Here is an 8332-nt window from a genome sequence, read left to right as displayed (position 1 = left end):
GGAACAGGAATTTGCCAACATTAACAAATGAAATTCTCACAGTGCCTTTGAGAGACATGTTAGAGATGGAAAGCTTAGTTATACGTAGATTGAATGACATGACTACTGTGATCAGCTGATGCAAGCCTACTGGCAATTTTCCTAATCCCTTTCATATTACAGACTGGTAAATTATCAGCCATGATGTTCTAGCACAAATGAGCTAGGTTAATATTGTTGTTCCCCATCACCATCCTCCAAAACCAGAAACTTTTATATCTCACTCATAATCAGTCTTTCCTACCATAAAAGATGTTTAGGGAACATGTATCATCCTGAGAGCCCCCTTAGAGGGTGAACATGTGGCTGGTTATGCTGGTAGATGCGAACTGGTTATAACCTCTGGTGAATGTAGCAGTGATTAACAGATGAGAGGCAGCAGCCATAAACCTCATTCAATTACAAACAGAACAGCACATGAAACTGCAATCATTTTACAGCCCCAAACCTTACAAAAGCTCTCCCCCATATGATTCTGATGTACATCAAAAAAGGAAAACAGGAACATGATGAGGAAAGTTTTGGTAAACAGCATTCCTGCTTACAGGGGAAACCTTGCCTATTTTCTTTTGGCCCCAGTATAAATACTTTTTGCCAAAAAAATACCTATTAAGTGCATATACTCAGTGAAACGAATCAGACCATATCAGTGAATAATCTGATCCTTAAACTATTCAAAATACAGACGTAACTGGTGAAATCACTATTAAAAAATAATTTGCTGTTTAAACAATCATTTAATAGCCACTGAATAGATTTTAATAGCCTGAGTCAATCTCTGGGATCAGGTGGTGTTAATCAATGTCCTTAACTCAGTGCTGAGGTTTAGATTATGATATTATCCAGCTCCTGGACTGATTTTTAACATGGTAATCACTAGACGTTTTATTATTTCATAGGTATCAACCAACTGATTGTTTGAGCTTTTCTAAAAGTAGGTATTCCCTAAAAATGTTTATTCAGCATAAGAAAACCTCTATCAGACCAGATGAACGCAAAGTGAAGGGTCACATGTTAGATTTCTTAAGGAAGCCAGAAGTTTGACATTATTGTGCCTGTTCCTTACTAATCCCTGCCAGGTAAATCTTAATTATCATGCAAATCTTAGCCAGATAGTTTTTATACTCTGCAATTTTGCGGTGTAACAAAACATTGTGGATATGGGTTCTTAACCACTTTCGGCTATATGTAGCATATTAAACAAAATAATGGTGGAATTTTTTAGCAATATATGTGTGGGGTTTGGGTGGTTTTTTTTGTTTATTTATTTATTTTGCATTCAGTAGATCCAATAAAAGACCTCACCAAGGAGTGTAATGTCTTTCTAACTTTAGGACTGAAAGCATTAGAAAGTTCTGCCACCTCCAGAGTTTAAAGGGACTCTACTAACAGTGGCCCTCATTTTGTCATCCCCTGAGCAGCACTTTCCTAACCCCAAATAGCATATTCAAGAGATAATCAGCACAACAAAATCAGACTTCAGTCATATGGACCCCCTTATTTTAACACTAATCAACAGACATTAGAATAATTTTTAAAATCTACTGTTTTGTTATCAAGAATAGAAAACGCATTTACATGGGGTTTTTAGTGTAGGTTGTTGAGCTGGTGCTTAGGGAGCTCTCAGTGCAGACAATGTAAGGATCACAACTGTACTGCCAAGAGTTGTCACCAGAGATACAAGATGGTACATAACAAAAATAAAACAAAATTTACAGTTCTTTCTCACTGCAATCCAAAAAGCCTCGTGGAAGCAGGGCAAGTATTAGCATGTGTTTACTCAACATTTGCCATTGCCAATGGGGCAATATCAACAGGGAAATGTATCTGAGCCCTCACGAGCCCACTGGTACACTGCTGTTATGTCATTGACAGTAATAGCATTTTACAAGCATAATGCTTAAGTTTGTGTTGTTAGCATTATACAGAATGAACTTGTGACACATTTATAATATACCATCCACTATGCTTGTAAGGATGTTTTCAGCAACAAAACATTTTAAAATCTGAAAGGAAGTAGTCCTGTATAGAAGATGTATATGGACTTGAAAGAAGGTTGTCTGAGTAACAGCAGTTCTGGTGGTACCAACGTCTCCTTTCTCTGAAAAAAAAAAGACTGGTAACAGGAGTGGCAATATCCCTAAAAAGGCTCAGAGAAGATACCTGAAAACACCTTTGCAGAAGGTGAATCAACATTTCAAATTTTAGCAGTATTGTACAAAGATTTTACCAATTTGCACAACAATCCACATAACTGAACAGTTTATGGACCATCTTATCTGTTATTAGTCTCTTGTTAATTGTGTTGTGACATGATTTCACACTGGAAATCAGGGCCTACAGGCAGCTGAAAGAAGAGGGATCTTTAAACAGAACAAAAGAAATCCCTGTGAGTTTCCTTACAAAAACATTTTTGTCCTCCTGTGTGTGGCATTGGTAACATTTTTCCTGCAACAGCAATGAGTACAGACTGAGAGCTGAAGATAAATGCTGAGCTGTAGCAGCAATATTTGTGAACAGTTACTCCAGCCATAAGTGCTATGAGCTGGAGATGGTAGGCAAACACTGGTATTGTGTGGCTTTATCATTAATACCTACCAAAGCAACAAAGGAGACTCCCCAGCAGAGAGAGCTAATCCGTCTGATCCACACACCTCTGGTGTTTGCTAGGCATGGGATAATAGCAATATATTGCTACACTGCTAATGACTATTCACGTATTAGAGGAAGTGGCACAACTAGTCATTACGATAAAGATTTCAGGTAACTAACATCTTTCGAACTGAAGAAGCACAGGAGTTTGGGATGTACACAGTAGAAGGAGGGGGGGATTAATGGTTGCTGGTTGACGCTAAAGGGGACAATGCTACCTAGACCAAGGTGAAGATAACAAGCTGTTTGGCTGCAGAAGTGCAACTGAAAGGTCATTTCATTCCTTGTTACGTAATTCTGTTGAGAGAAATCTTCCTATTGGAACAACAAGTCAGAAAGATCTGTTTATTTCCAACAACAAAACCTAAACCTCATTAAAAAATGTTCTGTGTGTCATGTGTACCTTGTTTTGTGAAAGCTGAGTTTCTAAGTCTAATGCATTCTTAATTAATTTTTCTTCTTATCAACAATCTGTTATATAAGAAATTGGTTTGGAAATCCTTTTCCTAATTTGAAAGACGTTTAAATACCACCGATGATCAGATATAGTTTGGTTATGTGATTGGGATGACTTGATGAGTATTCTGTTATTACAGCTGTTCGGAATAGTTTTGTCCATCCTCCTCACACAACATTCAGCAGCCATTGCATAAGACAGGTATGTGAATATTTCCTCTGTGTTTTTGCCTCATGACTATCTTTTCCATAGAACAAGCTGTAAATCAAGTTAAATGTGGCTCCCACAAAATTTTTCCACCATTGCTTTAGTAATTTGATGGAAGAATTTCATCTGAAGAGATGCAGTACAGTACCATCTGGACACCCAAGCAATCTACATTTGCTTGGCTCCTCTGCACTATGACACCCAAAAGTCTAAGAATTTTTCAAGTGGGACTTTGCTGTTCTTTTAAACAGATAGTCTTGACTGTAGCTATCCATGCATCTGCATAAAATCTGAATATAAAAAGTAGGATTTCAAGCCAGGAGTCTCCAAACAATGGTCTGTTCTGGTCTAACAAGTTCATTATGGAGGGATATATCACCCCCAAACTGCTCTGGAGCTAGAACAACTTTCAAAAATAAAAAGTAAAACAAATACTGGTCATAAATGGAGACAAGTTTTGGCATATGTGTGCTAGGCAGACTGAAACACAGCTGGATTGGTGTTAACTTTCAGTCACTGTCTCTGTTCCCCTCTGGTTTCTTCTCTGTATTATGTAAGGCAAGCTTCTGTACTAGAAGAATTCCAACTGAACAGGGTCATAGGATGCTTTATGGGTTTCCTCAGGCTCACATATGTTTTATTTGCCAACCAGGTTTACTTAAAGGCAGGTTTATTATCCAGTGTATTGTTTAGATACCATGAAAATTCACATCTAAGTAAAAAACATTCACTAGCTCTTACATTAAGCCAGTACTAACATAAGATGAGAAATGAATTTAAAAGGTGATTTTAAATAGTGAGATGTCCATTATCAACATCAGGTTTTGATAAAGGATGTTATTTTTTTAAAACACTATTGAAAAAAACACTAATACACTTCAAAACCAAATATTTTTGCTGTCTAATACTACACTGCATACATATCCTGAGCATTCCGCAGACTGCTTTGAAGTCTCATATAATCTGTCCACACACAATAGCTCTGACAACTAAAAAATAAGTAAAATAAGAAGCTTAATTTCTATGTTTTACCCAGTTGCAAAGATAATACTGTGTTACAAGTGTTTAATTCAACCACTAGGACTTTTCAGGCTCATTTAATGGTATCACGTCATCAGGATGACTGCAATGGAACTTAGTTTATCAAAGAGTTTCCTTTGAACTACACACACCTTAGGGAGGTTCACTATTTTTTTTAGGAAAGTGCACAGCGCTAAGGACCTGAGTTAGCTCTTCTGCATCCTTAACACAGCCCAGGAAAAAGCCTTTTATTCTGGAGCTGTTTTGCTAGATGTTATGTCATCATTCAAAAGGGAAACAACCCATCACATATATCCATGGGTTCCTTTATGTTGATATAAAAACACAGGAACAGAAGTTCAATCCAGTGAAAATTTAAGTTATGATACTCAAGGAAAGAAAGGCATTAACAAAAAGGAAAGACAGATGAGAAGGTGACAGGATTTTACTAGATTCAATAGTATAGTCTGAACTGTAGCGTCATCATCTCTTGCAACATCAAAAATTATATTACAAATGGCCTCTTCGATGCCTTGGGGCAGAGGTCTGCTCTACCACTGTGAGTTAGGGTGCTTATAAACCTGAAAGGTCTTGTGATCCCCAAATAGCCAACACCTTGAACACAAAAGAGATGACCTGTCTTTAGTTCACATCCACTTGCCTCTGGGTTTTGTCATCTTTGGGAACCCTTTTTTCTTTGACATTGCCATTGTCTACTGTAATGTAAGGCAACCTTACCATCTGTGTGGGTAGCTAATTTTCTTCTTCTGTTACCATGTTAGGCCCAGCTACTGCCTCTTGGGTCATTTTTAAATGGGGGACATATTGGAAACATAGTGTGCCAGGATTATTTCAAGGAGACCTACGATTTAGTACCACTAGGCCAAGATTCCCAATTTCCAAAATAATTAAGCTCTTAGCTAAATTTTAACAACCACAGTCAATTAAAGAAAAATAACTAACATGCTATCAAATCAAAGAATCTCCAGAGGCTCATGTTTTGTATTCAGACATGCTGACACAGTCTAATGCGACAAGTTTTCCCCTTGGTGTCAACACCAGCTAGGTAGGCTTAACAGTTACAAATGCACAAGCTGAATCAAAGACAGAGGCATACTTACTAATGTTGCTAACATGCTTTTTAGTTTAAAGGGTTTTAAAAATCACTCTTCTTCTTGAATGACATACAGTATCATGCAAGCAGTAGCTTTGCATTGGGTTTTCTGACAACAATCTTCTTTGATTTCAACAAAAGAGAAGTACGGAGGATGGAAGCAACAGAGAAATAGATCACTGGGCTGCTAGTAGGCCTTAAATATGAAGCAGATAAGCATCTAAACAACATGAGACCCTGCATGAGTATTACAGAATTAAAAGTCATTTAGCATATAGAATCTTACAAATTAATGCAAAAAAAAAAAAAAAAGCTGCACATATGTGTTTAGGTCCACAAATGTGGCCTTATGCACTATTAAAACAATTTAGACCTTTGGATCAAATCCAAGGCACTGCAAATACTGGGACAAGATAAACTCCTAGAAATGGAATTAATTTGCAGCACATTGTGGATAGTCCTATTATTATGCCAGCACATACTACTGACCACATTGGGGTGGAGTTATTAAAAAAGAAGGGGAAAAAAAGAGCATAGTCTGATTGACTGGCAAACTGACATATTTTTATTTATTTGTGGTTAGTATAAAAAAAAAAAAATCAGCCAACTCCTTTTTTCATAATCACAGGGAGTTTGGATGAAACAATGTGATCTATATTCATTCACCTTGGCAAAAAGAGAAGCCAGAAACTTCCAGGCAATCTTGCTAATCTATACATTTAACTATTCATACCCTTGACTTGGCACCTCTAACTTCCAGAAAAAATATAACACATGCATGCACTGGGTGAGATCCATGTTACAAAGTCTTTGCCAGTTCCTAAAACATAGGAGAAGACACTTAATGTTGTCCTAAATGTTTTTGTACCAGCTAATGTGCTCATCCTCAGAAGTATTGCTTACTTCTCTGGCTCACACTGGCTTTGTGGATGTTGATAGGCAAGGTTGTCAAGCTTTCAGTATCCCATGTCTTGGCACTCAGGGACTGCCTCTGCTCAACTGCTGGTTCTGTTAAGCACAGCCATACATTATAGAAATGTAAAAAAAATAAACTTGCAAGAACTGACATTTTATTTTGGTTGACAGGTCTGGGTTGGTTGGTTTTGTTTTTTCTTTTTTTTTTTTTTTTTTCTGTTAATCAGAATCACTGAGGCTGCCCAGCCCCTCTGGAAGTGTCTAGTCCCACCGTGACTTGAGCAGGGTCAGCCACAGCTGGTTACCCAGGACCATGTCCAGGACAGAGACTCCATAAGCTTTTCAGGCAACCTCATCCAGCATTTAACCACCCTCACGGTAAGTAAGTTTTTCTTAGATTTAAAAGGAATTTCTTTTATTTCAATTTGTGCCCATTGCCTTCTGTCCTGTTACTGCATACAACACAAAAGAGCTTGACTCCATCTTCTTTACCCTCCCATCGGGTATTTATGCACATTGACAAGATCATCCCTAAGTCTGCTCTTTTTGCACGTAAAATGTCCCAGCTATCCCATTCTTTCCAAGCTCCAAGCCCTTCATCATCTTAGTAGCCATTCAGCAGACTCTCTCCAGTATGTCCATGCCTCTTATGTGCTGGGGAGCACAGCACTGGACACAGCGCCCAGGTGTGTCTCTCCAGGGCTGAGTACAGAGAACAGATCACCTCCCTTGACCTGCTGGCAATGCTCTGCCTGATGCAGCCAAGGAGGCCGTTGGCCTTCTTTGCCACAAGGGTACATTACTGGTTCATGGTCAACTTGATGTGCACCAGAACTCTTACGGTCTTCTCTGACAAGCTGCCTTCCTGTTGGGCAGCCCTCAACATGTGCTGGTGCATGGGGTTATTCCTCCCCAGGTGCAGGGTTTGGCACTTCCGCTTGTTGAGCTTCATGGAGTTCCTTTCAGCCCATTTCTCCAGCCTGACGAGGTCGTCTGAATGGCAGCATAACCATCTGGTGTACCCACCAATTCCTTCCACTTTTTAAAATAATTGACAAAATTGTGAAGATACTTGCTCTTATCAATCTTTTCTTGTTATCACCATCAGACACAGAATTAAAAAATGGCACTAAATGGTGGATATGAGATCTTTAATAAAGACAGTTATTAAAATAACTCTACTATGAACACTTGTGTTTTGAAACATTAACTCTCAAGCCTCAATAGAAATCCTTCTTTGATGACTCAGTGCTGTCAACATTTGATAATTTGCTAGAAAATTTATTTTTCTGCCATGTCTCTTCAAAATCTGTCACAATGTGCCAGCTTGCTGTGACGTTCCAGTAGCTGGTACTATGAGCTGTGGCTACAGCAACCTTGGTTCAAATCTGACTTACAGCAGGAGGGGAACATGTGTTTTTATGTTTCCTTTTCAACAGCTTTTAAAATAATTATGTAACTTTGAATGTCCTTTCACCAGATTTTCCTCCATCACTAGGCACAGCATTGAAAACAGAAGGAAGATTCACAGTCCAAAATTATTGTATGTTTGAAGATAGATGTTGGCCAAGCGGAAGTCAACAAAAGATTTCCACACCAGACTGCAATTGCCAAAAGGAGCAGGAATATTTTTCTGCCACCATAACATTTGCAATTGTCTTCTGCACACGCTTCTCTGTCAGCAGCACTGTTTTCAGTTGGGGGATTCCTGGGTGTACCACAATAGCAGTTGGTCACCCTGGGGAGGAGGCCAGCACATGGAACATTATAGCCAGTCTGCGCTAGGTGGCAATGCTTGCACGGCTCTGCTAGAGGGGAGAGAAAACAGGAGGCACTGGACACATCCTTTGTAGCTTGCCGTGATCGTATAGTGGTTAGTACTCTGCGTTGTGGCCGCAGCAACCTCGGTTCAAATCCGAGTCACGGCA

General features: G+C 38.9%; 1 non-coding gene across 1 annotated transcript; it reads left to right on the top strand.

The window, feature by feature from the left end:
- The first annotated feature begins 8260 nt into the window (after positions 1-8260).
- Positions 8261-8332, top strand: TRNAH-GUG (transfer RNA histidin (anticodon GUG)). Its single transcript has one exon. It is a non-coding gene; the product is annotated as a tRNA-His (tRNA).

Source organism: Phalacrocorax aristotelis, chromosome Z (genome assembly GCF_949628215.1).
Source record: "Phalacrocorax aristotelis chromosome Z, bGulAri2.1, whole genome shotgun sequence".
Taxonomy (NCBI): Eukaryota; Metazoa; Chordata; class Aves; order Suliformes; family Phalacrocoracidae; genus Phalacrocorax; species Phalacrocorax aristotelis.
The sequence above is the reverse complement of the archived record's forward strand: the minus strand, read 5'-3'. Positions and strand labels throughout refer to the sequence as shown.